Genomic DNA, 21,305 nt, shown 5'->3' on the forward strand with positions numbered 1-21,305 from the left:
CAATGCAAAATAAAACTACTCTGAACATTTTTTTTCACCTATCAGATTGGCAAGAATCTAAAAGTTGGACATATAATTTTATTAATATCCAGTTCTCCTCTACTTCTAAAAATATGGACTGTACAATTTCCTGCACCCTCTGAATTTAGGCTTAGCATGTGACTCATTCTGGCCCATAAAATGTGAGCAGAATTAACATATTTTCCACTGGGCTGAAGGATTTAATAGCTGGTGCTATTAAACAAACTATGGGGATTCTCCAGTTCTGTTCCCCAATTCAGCTACTGAGGGAGAAGGTGAAGTGTTCCATTTGGTGTAGCCTCAGGATGGTGGACTTCCACCAGCCTGGATCTGAGCTGCTGTGCGGAGGAACATTGCTCTGTGTCAGAAATAGTTAAGCCACTGCTGCATAAGCCCAGCCCATTCTGACACACGTCGTTGATGAAGCTGTGAGTAAACAGGTATTCTCCTATATTGCTGCAATAGTACAAAATGCTGTAAGCTTCATGGAGGGCAATTTGATCATAGCTATAGATGCACATTTATCATTTAATCTATCATTTAACTCCACTTCTGGAAATTCCTCCTACAGAAATGCCTGCATACATATGAAGTGATTTATATACAAAGTTATACATTATGGCATTGTTTGTAACAAGAGTTTGGAAATAAATAAGTATGGAGACTGGTTAAATAAACTATGGTCTATCTTCACAATGGAATAGTATGCAAATATAAAAACAAACAAACAATAAGGAAACTCTCGAAATGCTGATATGGAAATTGTTCCAGGATATATTGTTAGATTTTTTTAAAAGCAAGATGCAGGCCGGGCGCAGTGGCTCATGCCTGTAATCCCAGCACTTTGGGAGGTCAAGGTGGGTGGATCACCAGGTCAGGAGATCGAGACCATCCTGGCTAACACAGTGAAACCCCGTCTCTACTAAAAATACAAAAAATTAGCCAGGCGGGACATGCGAGTCCCCGGCCCGAGCTCCGGCTGAACAGGGCACGCGGGGAGAGGGGTCGCCTGGACGGGCCGGGGCCACCCGGGGCCCGAGCTCCACGCCCGCTTCCATGCACCCCGGTTCCGGCCCCGGGACTAGTGGCGACCGCCTGGGGCGCCGGCGAGAGTCCTTCCCGTTTCTGGTGCTGGATGGTCACTGCGCAGCCTGGGTCACCAGCAGTGGCTGGATGGGGCAGGGAGGTGGAGGCAGACCCCATGGGAGCCACACTTCTGAGGGATGGTGTTGAGGCGAGCAGAGGGGAGAAAGGCACACGCCCCAACCTCCGGGCCCCCGACTTCCCAGGGGAGGCTGGGCTGCAGGACCCCCGCCACTGCCGGCCCTCAGCAGGTGGATGGACCCCTCACCCCCGCCAGGATCTGCACAGGGCGAGTAGACCATGTAGCGTCAGTGCCAGGAGCTCCGCGTCCCCTCACACCAGCTGCACTGCAGCCCTTCAACACGTGCACATGCGGGGCCCAACCACTGCCCCCTTCCAAGGGGCCCACCTTCGTCCTGTGCAAGGGCCTTTTGGGCACGTGTGGGTGTGGCAGGCCCTGTTCGGCTCTTGCCATCTCACAGGCATGGACCCGCTGGTCTTCTCTGGTTTGGGCTCTTGCGATATGACCAGGAAGGGCTTCCCATTCCAGCAAGAAGGTGGAATCCACACCTGGTCTTCTCTGATACATTGATGGTTTTTCACTTTTATGTCTGTGATCTGTCTGGAATTATTTTGAGAAGGCGGTGAAACAGGAGCTTGCTCTGAAGGACCTACGCCACGCCCGGCCCCCACAGCCTGCAACCCCACGCCTGGTCCCCACAGCCTGCACCCGACGCCTGGTCCCCACAGCCTGCACCCCACGCCTGGTCCCCGCAGCCTGTAGCCCACGCCTGGCCCCCACAGCCTGCACCCCACGCCTGGTCCCCACAGCCTGCACCCTACCCCTGGCCCCCACAGCCTGCAACCCACGCCTGGCCCCCACAGCCTGCACCCTACCCCTGGCCCCCACAGCCTGCAACCCACGCCTGGCCCCCACAGCCTGCACCACATCTGGGGCTCCTCATTCTGCTCTGTGGTTCTCCGTCCCGGCATCCGTGGGAACTTTGGGGGTTCTCATCCCACTCTTGAATCTCCGTCCGTCTGTCCGTCCGTCCAGGCATCGTGTCGTGTCGTTTCGTTGGTTTCCAGTACTGTCATTTACTGGTGGTAAAATGCACCTATTTAAAAAAAAAAAAAAAAAAAAATTAGCCAGGCATGGTGACGGGTGCCTGTAGTCCCAGCTACTCAGGAGTGTGAGGCAGAAGAATGGCGTGAACCCGGGAGGCTGAGCTTGCAGTGAGCCAAGATTGCGCCACTGCACTCCATTGTAGGCGATAGAGCGAGACTCCGTCTCAAAAAAAAAAAAAAAGCAAAAAAAAAATAAAGCGAGATGCAGAAGAGTAGGTATGTTTCCTTTAGTGTAAGAAAGCGGGAAAATAAAAATATTTTTACTTACATAAACATTTGTGTGATACACAAGAGATGAACAGAAGTGGTTAACTATAGGGTCCTCCAAGTTGAATGGGATGGGAGCAGGACTTCTCAATAAATACCATTTGTATCACTTTATATTTGAACCATATTAATACATTACTTTTTTATATATATATAAAAGTATATATATATAATATATATACTTATATATATATATATATAGTACTCAGGTCTCCCTGCAGGCCAAATAAGTAAATGAGTCTTCTGGGATTAGGATTGGGCTTTTTGTTGTTGTTTTTAATGCTATGCAGGTGATCAAATGTTTAGTCAGCACTGAAAATTGGTGTTTTAAGCTCCAGTCTCAGACGAAACAGGGTATCAGAGAGGCAGTTTTTGTGTTGTGGGTATGGGTAGTATTTGGTCTTTGCTCTGTGTTCTAAAACCTAACTCTGATGGCTCAAGTCACCCTTCTGGTTGGAATACTACAACGAGATGAGGGAGCTCCATCTGGCACAGTTGTTGACAGTGCTGTGGGATATGCCTGGATCATGTGCCAAGCTATCTGGAACTGAATACTCTGAACTAGAGAATTGGGCCAGACACAGAGACGAAGTAAGGTGCAAACCAATACTGAATTTATCAGGGCTGTGTGGTTATAATCAGGGGCCTTTTTTGGGAGAAGACATCTATTAGAAGTTGTGGTAGTAGGCTGGGCACGGTGGCTCACGCCTGTAATCCCAGCACTTTGGGAGGCCGAGGCGGGCAGATCACAAGGTCAGGAGATCGAGACCATCCTGGCTAACAAGGTGAAACCCCATCTTCACTAAAAATACAAAAATTAGCTGGGCGTGGTGGCGGGTGCCTGTAGTCCCAGCTACGCAGGAGGCTGAGGCAGGAGAATGGCGTGAACCTGGGAGGGGGAGCTTTCAGTGAGCCGAGATTGCATCACTGCACTCCAGCCTGGGCAACAGAGCAAGACTCCATCTCAAAATAATAATAATAATAATAATAATAATAATAATAATTTGTGGTAGTGACCCTAAAAAAGTTCTGGGTCACACTGTGAACAACACAAAAGGCACACATTCAATACAGAAGACTTTTGACCTAAATTTGGCAAACAACAGCCCATGGGCCAAATCTTGCCCACCAACTCTATCTTTATGACTTGTGGGCAAAGAGTGTTTTTGTTTCATTTTTTGTTTTTTTTGAGACGGAGTTTCGCTCTTGTTGCCCAGGCTGGAGTGCAATGGCATGATCTTGGCTCACAACCTCTGCCTCCCGAATTCAAGCAATTCTCCTGCTTCAGCCTCCCAAGTAGCTGGGATTACAGGCATGTGCCACCATGCCTGGCTACTTTTGTATTTTTAGTAGAGACAGGATTTCTCCATGTTGATCAAGCTGGTCTCAAACTCCCGACCTCAGGTGATCCACCAGCCTCAGCCTTAGCCTCCAAAGTGTTGGATGTCAGCCACCACGCCCAGCCAAGAGTGGTTTTTACATCTTTAAATGGTTGGGGGAAAAGTCAAAAGAATAACTCAGGATACATGAAGATTATGTGAAATTCAAATTTCAGGGCCCATAAATAAAGTTTTACTGGAATAAAGCTATACCTAAATCTATTGGGACAAAGTCACATATAGTGTGGCTGCTTTCCCACCACAATGGCAGAGTTGAGTAGTTACGGCAGACACGTACCTGGCACTCTCATCCCTTTGTGCTGCTGCTCAGTGCACTACAAGTTGGAGTGCTGCAATTATAACTCAGCAGTATTTTGGCCAGGCGCGGTGGCACACGCCTGTAATACCAGCACTTTGGGAGGCTGAGGCAGGCAGATCACGAGGTCAGGAGTTCGAGACTAGCCTGACCAACATGGTGAAACCCCATCTCCACTAAAAATACAAATAATTAGCCAGGCGTGGTGGCGGGCGCCTATAGTCCCAGCTACTCAGGAGGCTGAGGTAGGGGAATTGCTTGAACCTGGGAGGCGGAGGTTGCAGTGAGCTGAGATCATGCCACTGCACTCTAGCCTAGGCGACAGAGCAAGATGCCTTCTCAGGAAAGAAAAAAAAAAAACAAAAAACAAAAAACAAACAAACAAAAATTGCCAATGCACATTCTCGTATCAAAAGAAGAAAAGTAGAATTATCTTTTTTTGAGACAAGGTCTTGTTCTGTTGCCCAGGCTGTAGTGCAGTGGTGTTGATCACAGCTAACTTCAGCCTTGACCTCCTTGGCTAAAGCTATTCTCCCACCTCAGCCTCCTGAGTAGCTTGGGCCACTACGCACGGCTAATTTTTTTTAAATTTTTTTGTGGCGATGGGGTCTTGCTATGTTACCCAGGGTAGTCTCAAACTCCCGGCCTCAAGTGATCCTCCTGCCCCAGCCTCCCAAAGTGCTGGGATTACAGGCATGAGCCACTGCACCAGGCTAGAAAAGTAGACTTTGAATGTCACACTTTCAAGGCAAAGTGTAGATTATTTTGTTACTGTATACAATTGCACGGTGGGGCTCAGTGGCTCACACCTATAATCTCAGTACTTTGGGAGGCCAGGCAGGTGGATCACTTGAAGTCAGGAGTTTGAGACCAGCTGCCTGGCCAACATGGTGAAACCCCATCTTCACTAAAAATACAAAAATTAGCTGGGTGTGGTGGTACATGCCTGTAATCCCAACTACTTGGGAGGCTGAGGCAGAAGAATCACTTGAACCTGGGAGATGGAGTTTGCAGTAAGCTGAGATTGCACTACTGTACTCCAGCCTGGGTGATAGAGTAAGACTCTGTCTCAAAAAAAAAAAAAAAAAAAAAAGCATACAATTGCAGAGTATTGTGTTTATTATGCAGTGACACTGTATCTGTGCTAAAAGAATAAAATGTATGTTAACTTAGACTAAGCAGTCATCACAGTATTACCAATTTATAGGAAAGTAACAGTCAGAAAAATTGGAACATTTTGGGTGGGCGCTGCAGCTCATGCCTGTAATCCCAGCACTTTGGGAGGCTGAGGCAGGAGAATCGCTCGAGCCCAGGAATTTGAGACCATCCTGGATAATACAGCAAGACCTCATCACTCCAAAAAAAAAAAAATTGGCCAGGAGTGGTGGCGTGTGCCTGTGTTCCCAGCTGCTTGGGAAGCTGAGCTGGGATGACTGCCTGAGCCCAGGAGGTCGTGGGTGCAGTGAGCTGTGATCATGCCACTGCATTCCAGCCTGGGTGACAAAGGAAAACCCTGTCTCAGATTTAAAAAAAAAAAAAAAAAAAGAAGGAAAGCAAGAAAGATAGAAAGAAAGGAAAGAAAAACAACTAGGAAAATTTCAAATGGAACATCTTATCAGAATTTCTGCACAAAAATGAAAAATGAGGCTGGGTGTGGTAGCTCATGCTTATAATCCCAACACTTTGGGAGGCCAAGGTGGGAGGATCACTTGAGCCCAGGAGTTTGAGAACAGACTGGGCAACAGAGCAAGACCTGCCTGTACAAAAAAAAATTTTTTTTTGAGAGAGTCTCCCTCTGTTACCCAGGCTGGAGTGCAGTGGCGCGATCTCGGCTCACTGCAAGCTCCGCCTCCTGGGTTTATGCCATTCTCCTGCCTCAGCCTCCCGAGTAGCTGGGACTACAGGCGCCCACCACCTCGCCTGGCTAATTTGTTTTGTATTTTTTTTTTTTTTTTTTTTTTTTTTTTTGAGACAGAGTCTCGCTCTGTCGCCCAGGCTGGAGTGCAGTGGCCAGATCTCAGCTCACTGCAAGCTCCGCCTCCCGGGTTCACGCCATTCTCCTGCCTCAGCCTCCCGAGTAGCTGGGACTACAGGCGCCCGCCACCGTGCCCGGCTAGTTTTTTGTATTTTTAGTAGAGACGGGGTTTCACCGTGTTAGCCAGGATGGTCTCGATCTCCTGACCTCGTGATCCGCCCATCTCGGCCTCCCAAAGTGCTGGGATTACAGGCTTGAGCCACCGCGCCCGGCCTTGTTTTGTATTTTTAGTAGAGACGGGGTTTCACTGTGTAGCCAGAATGGTCTCAATCTCCTGACCTCGTGATCCACCCGCCTCGGCCTCCCAAAGTGCTGGAATTACAGCTGTGAGCCACCACGCCCAGCCCACAATTTTTTTTTTTTAATTAGGCAGGTGTGGTGGCACACACCTATAGTACCAGCTATTTGGGAGGCTGAGGTGGGAGAATCACTTGAGCCCTGGAGATAGAGGCCACAGTGAGCTGTGATCATGGCACTGCACTCTAACTTGGGTGCCAGAGTGAAACCCTGTCTCAAAAAAAGAAAAGAAAAAATGAAAATGAAACTGCAAAAGTAAATTTCCAAGGGGCTTATGTGTTAGCCAAAGAAAGCTGCTTACTGGTGGTGAATTCATTAAATTGTGTTTGTAGTAGCAGAAGAAAAGTGTCCAGAGAAAAATGATTTTGAATTATTTTCCTTGATTATCGACAACTTGATAGATGTTACCATTAGTGCTCAATTGCTGTTGTTCATTTGAGGTATCAATTCTGAGTATAAAATCACTGATGAATACATCTCTTTTGAATAGTGTGCATGGAATAACCATAGGCAATATTCTGAAAAGTTGGCCGGGCACGGTGGCTCACACCTGTAATCCTAACACTTTGGGAGGCCAAGGATAGCAGACAGCTTGAGCCCAGGAGTTCAAGACCAGCCTGGGCAACAGAGTGGGCCCTCATCTCTAGTAGACTTGACCTCTGCCAGGCGCGATGGCTCATGCCTGTAATCCAGCACTTTTGGAGGCTGAGGCAGGCAGATCACCTGAGGTTGGGAGTTCAAGACCAGCCTGGCCAACATGGAGAAACACTGTCTCTACTAAAAATACAAAAATTAGCCGGACGTACTGGCACGCACCTGTCATTTCAGCTGCTCGGGAGGCTGAGGCACGAGAGTCGTTTGCACCTGGGAGGCAGAGGTTGTGGTGAGCCAAGATCATACCACTGCACTCCAGCCTGGGTGACAAGAGTGAGGCTCTGTCTCAAAAATACATAGGCTGGGCGCGGTGGCTCACACCTGTAATCCCAGCACTTTGGGAGGCTGAGGCAGCCGGATCAACTGAGGTCAGGAGTTCAAGACCAGCCTGCCCAACATGGTGAAACCCTGTATCTACAAAAATACAAAAATTAGCCGGGCATGGTGCCGTGCGCCTGTAATCCCAGCTACTCGGGAGGCTGAGGCAGAAGAATCACTTGAACCCAGGAGGCAGGGGTTACAGTGAACCAAGATCGCACCACTGCACTCCAGCCTGGGCGACAGAGCGAGACTCCGTCTCAAACAAACAAGCAAACAACAACAACAAAATAAATAAAGACTTGACCTCAGACCAGATGTGATGACCTGCTGAATTTAAGCATATTAGTCAGCAAAGAAACTAACCACGATTCCCTCAGTAATGGCAAGTGAACAGGTAAGAGCCCAGCACCAAATCCCTGCCTTGCAGAGTTTTTACATATATACATATATATACATATATATGTGCATTATATATACATGTATTCTTTTTAAGTTGAGAAAACAGTAATTCAGTACACCCCAAAGTGGAATCTGCTAAGATGTGTAACAAGTGATGGTGGTAATTATGTATGAAGCAGAAAAAGGCTTAGTTGAGCAAACTTATAAAGTCCTGGAAAATAATAATGAGTTTAGAGCCTATGATTATTTATTACATTATTCATCTAAAACTAATCCATGAAAAAAATATATATATTTTTCAAGACAGAGTCTCGCTTAGTCACCCAGGCTGGAGTGCAGTGGCGCAATCTCAGTTCACTGCAACCTCCGCCTCCCAGGTTCAAGTGATTCTCTTGCCTCAGTCCCCTGAGTAGCTGGGACTACAGGCACATGCCACCACACCTGGCTAATTTTTGTATTTTTAGTAGAGACAGGGTTTCACCACGCTGGTCTCAAACTCCTGACCTTAGGTGATCTGCCCGCCTTGGCCTCCCAAAGTGCTGAGATTACAGACGTGAGCCACTGAGCCTGGCTCCCCAAAATATTTCAATCTACCATGTGTTATTGAACTAGAAGTGTTAACAGGGAATTTCATTTGCTCTTGAAAATAGATTTAGAAACTTAGAAACCTTTAGAAACTTAGAGACCTATAGACTTTAAAAACTTAGAAACCTTTAGACTTTTAGACTTAGAAACTTAGAAGCTTAGAAAAGCCACACCAGGTGGCTATCTAAAAGCACCCACCCAATGACCAGGTGGCCATCTAAAGCACTCGCCCGATGTCCGTGTGGCTATCTAAAACACCCACCCAAATTCCTGGAATTCAAACAGAAGAACAAGTCCGGGAAATACCCCGCGCGGGTTCAAACCAGGTTCAAACCAACCAATTAAAGTAAGACATCTCGCTCAGGCCATAACCTGCTCCAATCATCTTGCGCCTCAAGCTTTGTAAAATTTTGTGGTTTTTTGCCTTTATAAACTGTCTGTAACAAGCATTCGGGGTCCTGTGGCCAACTTCGGACATAGGACCCTAGCGCGCTAGCAATAAATCTCTCCACTGTGACTTCCATGTCGAGTGGTCTCTCGCGACGACCCCTGCCCAGGAAGGAATCTAAAAACTAGGTTCCTACACTCTCATGTTTAACCATCACAAAACATGACTTTTTGTCAGAAACAGAAGCTAAATATCCTGACTTGTCCTATCATACATCATTTCAATGACTTAGCAATGATTAGGTTTTATTAATTTTTTTTAAGCTCAGGGCCAAGATTGAAATTATTCAAAACAGACAAAAATCATTCTAAACCATTATTACTGAATAATTAATAGCTTTGGGGATTAGCTTTTGCTACAAACTTCGTAATGTTTCTTTCTTTTTTTTTTTTTTTGAGACCGAGTCTTGCTCTCTCGCCTAGGCTGGAGTGCAGTGGTGCGATCTTGGCTCACTGCAACCTCTGCCTCCCGGGTTCAAGCAATTCTCCTGCCTCCTAGCTGGGATTACAGGCATGTGCCATCATGCCTGGCTAATTTTTTGTATTTTTAGTAGAGACTGGGTTTCACCACGTTAACCAGGATGTTCTCGATCTCCTGACCTCGTGATCTGCCCGCCTCGGCCTCCCAAAGTGCTGGGATTACAGGAGTGAGCCACCACACCAGGCCTGATGTTTCTTAATGAATTAAACCTAAGGCCGGGCGCAGTGGCTCACGCCTGTAATCCCAGTGTGGAGAAAAGAAAGAGAGATCAGCCTGTTACTGTGTCTATATAGAAAGAAGTAGACATAAGAGACTCCATTTTGTTCTGTATTTGTGATGCTGTTAATCTGTGACCCTACCCCCAACCTTGTCCTTGCAAGAGGCATGTGCTGTGGTGACTCAAGGTTTAATGGATTTTGGGCTGTGCAGGATGTGTCTTTGTTAAACAAGTGCCTGAAGGCAGCTTGCTGGTTAAAAGTCATCACCATTCTCTTAATTTCAACTACCCAGGGACACGTACAGGGCCAAAGGTCGCAGGGACCTCTGCCTAGGAAAGCTGGGTATTGTCCAAGGTTTCTCCCCATGTGATAGGATGAAACAATGCTGCTAAAAGGTTTATGGAGATGTTTGCATATGCATCTCAAGGCACAGCATTTTCCTTTAAACTTATTCATGTCACAGAGGTTTTTGTTCATATGTCTTACTGCCGATTTCCTCCCTACAATGATCCTATTGTCCTGCCACTCCCTTATCTTTAAGATGGTAAAGATAATTATCAACAAATACTAAGGGAACTCAGAGACCGGTGCCGGCAATGGTCCTCTGTAAGCTGAGCGCGGGTCCCCTGGGCCCACTTTTTCTTTCTCTATATTTTGTCTCTGTGTCTCATTTCTTTTCTCAAGTCTCTCGAGAAACACCCACAGGTGTGGAGGGGCAGGCCACCCCTTCATCCCAGCACTTTGGAAGGCCAAGGTGGGTGGATCACCAGGCCAGGAGATCGAGACCATCCTGGCTAACACGGTGAAACACTGTCTCTACTAAAAATACAAAAAATTAGCTAGGCGTGGCGGCAGATGCCTGTAGTCCCAGCTACTCCGGAGGCTGAGGCAGGAGAATGGCATGAACTTGGGAGGTGGAGCTTGCAGTGAGCCAAGATGGTGCCACTGCACTCCAGCCTGGGCGACAGAGCAAGACCTCATCTCAAAAAAAAAAAAAAAAAAAAAAAGAATTAAACCTAAAATTACAGGGCAAAAAACTGCTTATACACAAAATACATACTGTAGCAAAGTCAATGATAACTAACATTGTTTTAAATCACAACTAATGTTAAGGCCAAGCGTGGTGGCTGACACCTGTATTCCCAGCACTTTGGGAGGCTGAGGCAGGTGGATCACTTGAGGCCAGGAGTTCAAGACTAGTCTGGACAACACGGCGAAACTCTGTCTCTACTAAACAACACAAAAATTAGCCAGATGCAGTGGCATGTGCCTGTAATTCCAGCTACTTGGAAGGCTGAGACACAAGAATTGCATGAGTCTGGGAGGTAAAGGTTGTAGTGAGCTGAGATTGTGCCACTGCACTCCAGTCTGGGCAACAGGGCAAGACTTTGTCTCAAAAAAAAAAAAAAAAAAAGAAGAAAAGAAAACAAGTAATGGTAAGCTGCTTTATTTTGTTTTGTTTTGAGACAGGGTCTCCCTCTGTCGCCCAGGCCACAGCGCAGTGGCACAATCGTAGTTCACTGCAGCCTTGAACTCCTGGGCCCAAGCAATCCTCCTATCTCATCCTCCCAAGTAGCTATGATCACAGGCACACACAACCAAGCTAGGCTAATTTTTAATTTTTTTTTTTTTTTTTGAGACCAGTCTCACTCTGTCACCCAGGCTGGAGTGAAGTGGCGCGATCTCAGCTCACCGCAACCTCCGCCTCCCAGGTTCAAGCGATTCTTGTGCCTCAGCCTCTCGAGTAGCTAGGATTATAGGCGGATGTCACCACACCTGGATAATTTTTGTATTTTTAGTAGAGATGGGGTTTTACCATGTTTGTCAGGCTGGTATCGAACTTCTGGCCTCAAGTGATCTACCTGCCAAGGCCTCCCAAAGTGTTGGGATTACAGGCGTGAGCCATCACGCCTGGCCAATTTTAAATTTTTTTGTGTGGAGACAGGGTTTCGCTATGTTGCCCAAGCTGGTCTTGAACTCCTGGCTGAAATGATCCTCTTGCCTTGGCCTCTCAAAGTACTGGGATTACAAGCATGAGCCACTGTGCCCAGCCTTAAGTGCTTTAAATACTTCTTGTGCTGTCAAAAGGTAAAACAGGAAGCACGATCTCTATTCCTACACAAATTTGCAGCAGAGACATCTCAGCTCAAACTACAGTTGCAGAGGCAATTTCTAGATCTTGATGCCAAGTGTAATGGAATTTCACATATTTCAAAACCCATTTAATTGTGAGATTGAGTAGCTTGTACCTAACCTTCAATTGAAGGTGGTTACTCTGCAATAACAGGCAAATACCAAGAGAAGAATCTAACAGAATTCTATAAATGCCTTCCAACAATGAATATACCCAATTAAAATCACATGCTCATGGACTGGCATTAGTATTGCCAATGCTATCTAGGTGAAAGACATTTTCTTTTTTTTAAAGGTTTTTTTTTTTGACTCATCACTATATATATAAATGAGGAAAATACATTTTCAAATATGAAGTATGTAAAATTTCATTATAGATCAGCATTAACAGCTCAGCATTTAGGGCCAGACATGGTGACTCATGCCTGTAATCCCAGCACTCTGGGAGGCTGAGGTGGGTGGATTGCTTGAGTCCAGGAGTTTGAGATAGCCTGGGCAACATAGCAAGACCCCGTCTCTATAAAAAATTTAAAAAATGGCCTGGCATGGTGGTGCACATCTATGGTCTCAATTACTTGGGAGGCTAAGGAGGGAGGATCGCTTGAGCCCAGGAGATTGAAGCTGCAGTGAGCCAAGATCATGCCATTACCATTTCATACCAGCCTGGGTGACAGAGCCAGAACCTGACACAAAAAACAAACAAACAAACAAACAAACGTTTTTCCTACGCTCTCCCCTCACACTGGTGAATGAGAAACACCTGAGCCCAGATGGGCGGTCTACAGTGAGCCAAGATCTCACCACTGCACACCAGCCTAGGTGACCAGGGTGAGACTCTGTCTCAAAAAAAATAAAAAAAGCTCAGCATTAAATAGTGTACACTAACTTTGAATCCCAATTAAGCAGAATGTTATTCCAAACAAATGAATCCCATTCTTCTCATTACTATACATAGATTACAAAAAAAAATTATACTCAATTGCTCTTATACTTTAATGTATAAAAAATTTGCAGCAAAATATTTTTCTTCTTATACACTGACTTACATAAATTTCCTTGATTTGCCACTTGGTCCACAAAGGTTAACATATTTACTATCTGGCCCTTTATAGTAAAAGTTTGCTGACCCCTGGTGCAAAGAGTTGCATAGGACTAGTTTATTTGAGATAAGGGTGAGAGGGAATCAGTGTTCCCTAGTGGAAGGATCATCCTGCTCAGATCTTTTTTTTTTTTTTTTTTTTTTTTGAGACGGAGTCTTGCTCTGTCGCCCAGGCTAGAGTGCAGTGGCCGGATCTCAGCTCACTGCAAGCTCCGCCTCCCGGGTTTACGCCATTCTCCTGCCTCAGTCTCCCGAGTAGCTGGGACTACAGGCACCCGCCACCTCGCCCGGCTAGTTATTTTGTATTTTTTTTTAATAGAGACGGGGTTTCACCGTGTTAGCCAGGATGGTCTCGATCTCCTGACCTCGTGATCCACCCGTCCCGGCCTCCCAAAGTGCTGGGATTACAGGCTTGAGCCACCGCGCCCGGCCCCTGCTTAGATCTTTACAAATGGCATGCCAAAGGGTTCTGAAATCCAGGGACAAGAGAATTTGACTTTCAGTTCAGAAGTAGCTAAGTGACAAGAAAGTAGACATACCACTTTTAAGGACAAAACGAAAGTACATGAGAAAATGGCAAGGGGAATATGACCGCACTTTATAACACTTGGACATGCTTTCTGTGGCAGTCAACAGAATTTCCAGGTATGGCAGCTTAGCCTAGATCAGGAATATAACCCATGAAGGAAGTGATTACTAATTTGATATTATGATAAGGATATGAACATTATTATTTTTGGTTTTGGGGGTTTTTTTGAGACAGAGTTTCACTCTTGTTGCCCAGGATAGAGTGCAATGGCACAATCTTGGGTCCCTGCAACCTCCGCCTCATGGGTTGAAGCGATTCTCCTGTCTCAGCCTCCCGAGTAGCTGGGATTACAGGTGCCTGCCACCAGGTCCAACTTATTTTTTGTATTTTTAGTAGAGATCATGTTTTACTATGTTGGCCAGGCTGGTCTCGAGCTCCTGACCTCAGGGGATCCCCTGCCTCAGCCTCCCAAAGTGCTGGGATTACAGGAGTGAGCCACCGTGCCCAGCCGAACATTATTATTCTTATTATCCGAGACAGGGTCTGGCTCTGTCACCCAGGATGGAGTGCAGAGGCACGATCTTGGCTCACAGCAACCTCCGCTTCCCAGGCTCAAGTCATCCTCCCACCTCCACCTCCTGAGTAGCTGGTACTATAGGTGCACGCCACCACATCCAGCTAATTTTTGTATTTTTGGTGGACATGGGGTTTCACCATGTTGCCCAGACTGGTCTTGAACTCTTGAGCTCCAGCAATCCACCCTCCTTGGCCTCCCAAAGTGCTTGGATTATAGGAGTGAGCCACCACACCTGGCCATGTCTCGCTCTGTCGCCCAGGATGGAGTGCAGGGGCACGATCTCGGCTCACTGCAACCTCTGCTTCCCAGGTTCAAGCAATTCTCCTGCTTCAGCTTCCCAAGTAGCTAGGACTACAGACACTCGCCACCAGTCCTGGCTAATTTTTTTTTTTTGAGACGGAGTCTTGCTCTGTTGCCCAGGCTGGAGTGCAGTGGCGCAATCTCGGCTCACTGCAAGCTCCGCCTCCCAGGTTCACACCATTCTCCTGCCTCAGACTCCCAAGTAGCTGGGACTACAGGCGCCCCCCATCACGCCTGGCTACTTTTTTTTTTTTTTTTTTTTTTTTGTATTTTTAGTAGAGACAGGGTTTCACCATGTTAGCCAGGATGGTTTTGATCTGACCTTGTGATCTGCCCGCCTCGGCCTTCCACAGTGCTAGGATTACAGGCGTGAGCCACCGCGCCTGGCCTTTTTTTTTTGAGACAAAGTCTTGCTCTGTCACCCAGGATAGAGTGCAGTGGTGCTATCTGGCCTCACTGCAACCTCTGTCTCCTGTGCTCAAGCGATCCTCCTGCCTCAGCCTCCCAAGTAGCTGGGATTACAGTCGCCCGCCACCACACCTGGCTAATTTTTGTATTTTTAGTAGAGACGGGATTTCACCATGTTGGCCAGGCTGGTCTTGAACTCCTGACCTCATGATCCACCCGCCTCGGCCTCCCAAAGTTTTGGGATTACAAGTGTGAGCCACCATGCCCAGTCTAGCTGCTGCTGCTTTTTTTTGTTTTTTTTTTTGGAGACAGAGTCTCGCTCTGTCACTCAGGATGGAATGCAGTGGCGGGATCTTGGCTCACTGCAACCTCTGCCTCTCAGGTTCAAGCGATTCTCCAGCCTCAGCCTCCCTAGTAGCTGGGATTACAGGCGCGCGCTACCACACCCAGCTAATTTTTGTTATTTTCAGTAAAATGGGGTTTTGCCATGTTGGCCAGGCTGGTCTTGAACTCCTGACCCCAGGTGATCCACCCTCCTTGGCCTCCCAAAGGGTTGGGATTACAGGTGTGAGCCACCAGGCCTGGACATGAACATTATTTTCTAAGTATTACAGTAGCAAAGTAGTAGAAAAGAAAAAAGAAAATCCTCAATGAGATTTTTTCATTTAGGGAAATAAACTTAGAAATATATGTAAAACATGGAACAGTGGCTGAGAACTAATGAGAGAAAATTTCTTGCACAGGAGGCAAAGAACTCAATGATTTAGGTTAGTAAATGCAGTACAAATGGAAGAGATTGACCAGTCCTTGTGTAGAGAGCATCCGAGGACTGCTGAGATGCTCTGAGTTACCACAGTAAACATATCATGTAATTGTGCATCTACATTTTCACACTTCTTCTACCCTTAGCATCATTGCTGAAAAAGAGAAGGGCAGGAAGATGGGACAAAAGGTCGTTCTGGTGCCTTCAGTAAGGCAGCAATCTAGGGAGACTGCCAGGCCCTGACCATCACCCAAAGGGTTGAGCCTGCCCAGGCAGGAAGAACAAAGAGCCAATAGCGGGGTCCCAAAATTGTGGCCTCTCTGCAGCGTCAGGGCTAGGAAGTAAAGAATCCAGACAAGTTGCTCAAAAATATTTGTCATTTTGAATCTAGATTGTAATTATTATTATTATTATTTTTTTAAGAGACACAGTTTCACTGTGTCACCCAGGCTGGAATACAGTGGCATGATCCGGGGCTCACTGCAGCTTCAACCTCCTAGGCTCACGCACACCACCTGCCTCAGACTTCCAAAGTGTTGTGTTTACAGGCATGAACCACCACACGTGGCAACTGTAGTTATTACTTTTTGATACGGAGTCTTACTCTGTCACTAAGGGTGGAGAGCAGTGGTGCGATCTCGGCTCACTGCAACCTCCGCCTCCTGGGCTCAAGCGATTCTCCTGCCTCAGCCTCCCCAGTAGCTGGGACTACAGGCATGTGCCACCATGCCTGGTCTTTAGTAGAGATGGGGTTTCACCATGTTGGCCAGGCTGGTCTTGAACTCCTAACCTCAGCTGATCTGCCTGACTTGGCCTCCCAAAGTGTTGGGATTACAGGCGTGAGCCACCACAGCTGGCCCGGCGATTGTAATTATTTTAGAAGACAGGAGTTTAAGTATAATACCATCTAGAAACCCTGGGAATATGCAAGCTAAGGAAGAATCACAAATCTATATGTTACAGCTTTTTTAATGGTTTCTTTCTGTTTCTCTACTCATTGCTGTTTTGTTATCTCAGCATTTAGGAACTTTTTTTGGAATGTTTTTGACAGGGTCTGTCTCGCTCTGTTGCCTAGGCTGAGGTGCAGTGGCACAATCAAGGCTTACCGCAGCCGCGACCTCCTGGGCTCAGGTGATCCCCTCACCTCAGCCTCCTGAGTAGCTGGGACTTCAACACCTGGGCTCAGTGATCTACCCGCCTTGGCCTCCCAAAGTGCTGGGACTACAGGCATGAGCCACCATGCCCAGCCTGGAAAGTTTATTTTATGCTTGTCTCAACTGTGCTAAGGAAAAATAAAGGAAAGTATCTTTTACAAAAATGTTATTATAGGCCGGGCGCGGTGGCTCAAGCCTGTAATCCCAGCACTTTGGGAGGCCAAGGCGGGCGGATCACGAGGTCAGGAGATCGAGACCATCCTGGCTAACACAGTGAAACCCTGTCTCTACTAAAAAATACAAAAAACTAGCCGGGCGAGGTGGCAGGTGCCTGTAGTCCCAGCTACTTGGGAGGCTGAGACAGGAGAATGGCATAAACCCGGGAGACGGAGCTTGCAGTGAGGTGAGATCCGGCCACTGCACTCCAGCCTGGGCGACAGAGCGAGACTCCGTCTCAAAAAAAAAAAAAAACAAAAACAAAAACAAAAATGTTATTATGACAAATTCCAAACATATATAAAAGTATTATAGAATATAATTAACCTTACCCTCACATCATGCCACCTGGTTTCAATAATTATCAGTCACACATGGCCATTCTTGTTTCACTTTTATCTAACCCACACTTTATTCCCCTCTGGAGTATTTAGAAGGAAAATGAGAGATATTTGGTTCTTTTTTTTTTGAGACGGTGTGTTGCTCTGTCACCCAGGCTGGAGTGCAGTGGCATGATCCCGGCTCACTGCAACCTCCGCCTCCCAGGTTCAAGCAATTCTCCTGTCTCAGCCTCCTGAGTAGCTGGGACTACAGGTGAGCACCACCATGCTTGGCTAATTTTGGTATTTTTAGTAGACACAGGGTTTCACTATGTTGGCCAGGCTGGTCTTGAACTCCTGACCTCAAGTGATCTGCCGGCCTTGGCCTTGCAAAGTGCTGGGATTACAGGTGTGAACTACAGTGCCTGACCTTCTTTTTATTTTTTCTAAAAAGAGGGTTTATTTAAGGAAAATAGAGAGCAGAGAGTTTACTTTTAAAATGTTTTTACATTGGCTGAGTGTGGTGGCTCACGCCTGTAATCCCAGCACTTTGGGAGGCCAAGGTGGGTGGGTTGCGAGGTTAGGAGTTTGAGATCAGCCTGGCCAATATGGTGAAACTCCATCTTTCCTAAAAAATACAAAAATTAGCCAGGTATGGTGCCACGCGCCTGTAGTCCCAGCTACTCAGGAGGCTGAGGCAGGAAGAATTGGTTGAACCAGAGAGGCAGAGGTTGCAGTGAGCCGAGATCACGCCACTGCACTCCAGCCTGGGTAACAGAGTGAGGCTCCGTCTTGAAGAAAAGAATGTTTTTACTTTTTTTTTTTTTTTAAATAGAGATGGGGTTTTGCAATGTTGGCCAGGCTGGTCTCTAACTCCTTGCCTCAAAGGATCCACCTGCTTCACCTTCCCAAAATGCTGGGATTACAGGTGTGAGCCACTGCACCTGGCCAGGAGCAGATAGTTTATATAGACAGATAGTACACCCTGAAAAGATGAGGTAAAGAGGGCTGCTGAAAAGGGAGTGAGTCAGCAGCTAATGTTCAATTTTCATTTTTCTCTGGCTTCCTCCCATCTTTATCCATCTACATTCAAAAACCATATATTATGTATTGGCTGGGCGTGGTGGCTCACGCCTGTAATCTCAGCACTTTGGGAGGCCAAGGCGGGCAGATCACGAGGTCAGGAGTTTGAGACCAGCCTGGCTAACATGGTGAAACCCCGTCTCTACTAAAAATACAAAAATTAGTCAGGCATGATGGCGCGTGCCCGTAATCCCAACTACTCAGGAGGCTGAAGCAGGAGAATCACTTGAACCTGGGAGGCGGAGGTTGCAGTGAGCTGAGATGGCACCACTACACTCCAGGCTGGGCGGCAGAGTAAGACCCCGTCTCAAAAAAAAAATAGTATGTATTATGTGCTAGGTACTGGGAATAGAAAAAATAATATACAGCAGCCTGCCCTCAAGATGCTCAGATTGGGATGAGAAAAATATTTATAAACAATTACAAAAGAATGCGATAAAAATTAATTTAGGCTGTGACCACAGTGTATACATAGTAATCAGAGAGTATGGTCAGTTTTGGTTCTGCTTTTAGAATAGGTGTTTGGAGTCACCAGAGATGTGACCCCTGAATGCTTCATGATGATTATTAGCCTACTAAAGGAAAAATTATAGAGAGGTGAAGGAGGCTCTACACTTAGAGGGCAGAGAGCGGGTTGCTATGGCTCACATCTGTAATCCCAGCTACTTTGGAGGCTGAGGCAGGAGGGCTACTTGAGCCTGTGAATTTGAGACCAGAGTCAGCAACAGAGAGACCTGTCTTTAAAAACAAAACAAGGCTGGGCACGGTGGCTCATGCCTGTAATTCCAGCACTTTGGGAGGACGAGGCAGGCAGATCACAAGGTCAGGAGATCAAGACCATTCTGGCTAACATGGTGAAACCCTGTCTCTACCAAAAATACAAAAAATTAGCCGGGCATGGTGGCGGGCACCTGTAGTCCCAGCTACTCCAGAGGCTGAGGCAGGAGAATGGCATGAACCCGGGAGGCGGAGCTTGTGGTGAGCAGAGATCGTGCCACTATACTTCAGCCTGGGCAACAGAGCGAGACTCCGTCTCAATAAATAAATAAATAAATACAAAACCCAAAAAGCCTAATTCAGTCAAAGCATGGGTGGAAGTCAGATTTGGTTGAGCAGCTGGGCGCGTGGCTCTTGCCTGTAATCCCAACACTTTGGGAAGCCAAGCTGGGAGGATCACTTGAGCCCAGCAGTTCCAGACTAGCCTGGGCAATACAGTGAGACCTCATCTCTACAAAAAATTAAATAATTTTAAAAGTCACCACTGGGATTACAGGTAGTGGCTCACGCCTGTAATCCCAGCACTTTGGGAGGCTGAGGTGGGTGGATAATGACATCAGGAGTTCAAGACCAGCCTGGCCAACATGGTGAAACCCTGTCTCTACCAAAAATATAAAAATTAGCTGGGCATGGTAGTGCGTGCCTGTAATCCCACCTACCCGGCAGGCTGAGGCAGGAGAATTGCTTGAACCTGGACCCAGGAGGCAGAGGTTGCACTGAGCCGAGATTGCGCCACTGCACTCCTCCAGCCTGGGCTACAGAGCGAGAGTCGGTCTCAAAACAAAACAAAACAAAACAAAAAAACAGAAAAAACGCTGGGCAAAGAGCAGGTGATTATTAAGTGGTAAATCTGACAGTGAAAAGCAGCTAGAAAACGAAGTGGAGATTTTTCTCTCCTCCCTCACCCGCCGAGGGTATGCTCAGGGTTTTAGGCTATAAAGGTACAGGCCCAGGGAACGAGCGAATAATAATAATGGAAGACTCATATGATGCTTATGTGCCAGGTACTATTCTAAGCACTTTGCATATATTAGCTTATTTCATACATAGCTGGGCCGGGCGCCTCACATCTTGGCTGAGGGGGAGGATTGTTTGAGCTCAGGAGTCTGAGAGAGCCTGGGCAACATAGTGAGATTTCGTCTCTATTAAAAATTTAAAAAAATTAGCTGGGCATGGCAGCGCGAGCCTGTAGTCCCAGCTACTCCGAAGGCTGAGGTGGGAGGATCCCTTGAGATGCAGAAATCAAGGCTGCAGTGAGCCATGACAGTTCCACTGCACTCCAACCTGGGTGACAGAAGGAGAACCTGTCTGAAAAACAAAATAAAACAAACAGGCCGGGCACGGTGGCTCACGCCTGTAATCCTAGCACTTTGGGAAGCTGAGGCAAGCAGATCACCTGAGGTCAGGAGTTTGAGACCAGCCTGGCCAACATGGTGAAACCCCGTCTCTACTAAAAATACAAAAATTAGCAGGGCATGGCTGCGGATGGCTGTAATCCCAGCTACTTGGGAGGCTGAGGCAGGAGAATCGCCTGAACCCGGCCGGCGGAGGTTGCAGTGAGCCGAGATCGCGCCCCTGCACTCCAACCTGTGGACAGAGCGAGACTCAGTCTCAAAATAAATAAATAAATAAATAAATAAATAAATAAATAAATAAAAATAGAAAACAACAAAAACAAATAGGGATTAATAAATAGGGAGAAGCAGGCATAATCCAGGGCAGGCGAAGACTCGGGGCCACGCCCAAGAGGCGTTTGCATTTTACCTTCAACAGTTCAAAGCCCTGGATGGCCAGGTTACCCAATTGTGGACTGCCTTGACTACTTAATTGAGTCAATCTAACCCTCACCTTCTCTCTCCTCTCTCTCCATTTAGCGGGTCACGTAGCTACTAGGGCTTCCTTAGCCTATCAAGCCACCTGGGGACTGAGTCATTCAGTCACCTATCTGGTAGTCACATCTGCCCCTGGGGTCATCCCTCTACTGGGCCACCTCGGCCCATCGTGACCTGTCACTTCTTGAGCTCCCTCAGGCCCCTAGGCTGGCCAGGTCGCCTCAGTGCCACGCCTCCCTGGCCCGCGATTCGGCCTGCACGTTACGCTTTGTTCCCAGAAGCAGGTTTTCGACACGCCGCTCCCTCTTGGCTCCAGCTGTTTTCCTGCCAGCGCTGGGAGACTCGGCAGCCGCAGCGCCCCCAGCGGCGCGCAGCGGCCCAGGAAGAGAGTGCCTACCGCCGGCGCCTCTTCAGCCTCCTCCCGGAACGCGGGAGCGGGCGCAACCAGCGCCCACCCAGATCGTCGTGACGGTGCTCCTCATT

General features: G+C 47.2%; 1 long non-coding RNA gene across 1 annotated transcript; it reads right to left on the reverse strand.

Moving 5' to 3' along the window:
* Window positions 1–769: 769 nt before the first annotated feature.
* On the reverse strand, window positions 770–21,293 carry LOC140709138 (uncharacterized). Its single transcript, XR_012089530.1, has 2 exons — window positions 20,839–21,293; window positions 770–2,222 (listed from the first exon to the last, which is right to left on the reverse strand). It is a non-coding gene; the product is annotated as an uncharacterized lncRNA (long non-coding RNA).
* Between the last annotated feature and the right edge of the window lie 12 nt (window positions 21,294–21,305).

This window comes from Chlorocebus sabaeus, chromosome 19, assembly GCF_047675955.1.
Source record: "Chlorocebus sabaeus isolate Y175 chromosome 19, mChlSab1.0.hap1, whole genome shotgun sequence".
Taxonomy (NCBI): Eukaryota; Metazoa; Chordata; class Mammalia; order Primates; family Cercopithecidae; genus Chlorocebus; species Chlorocebus sabaeus.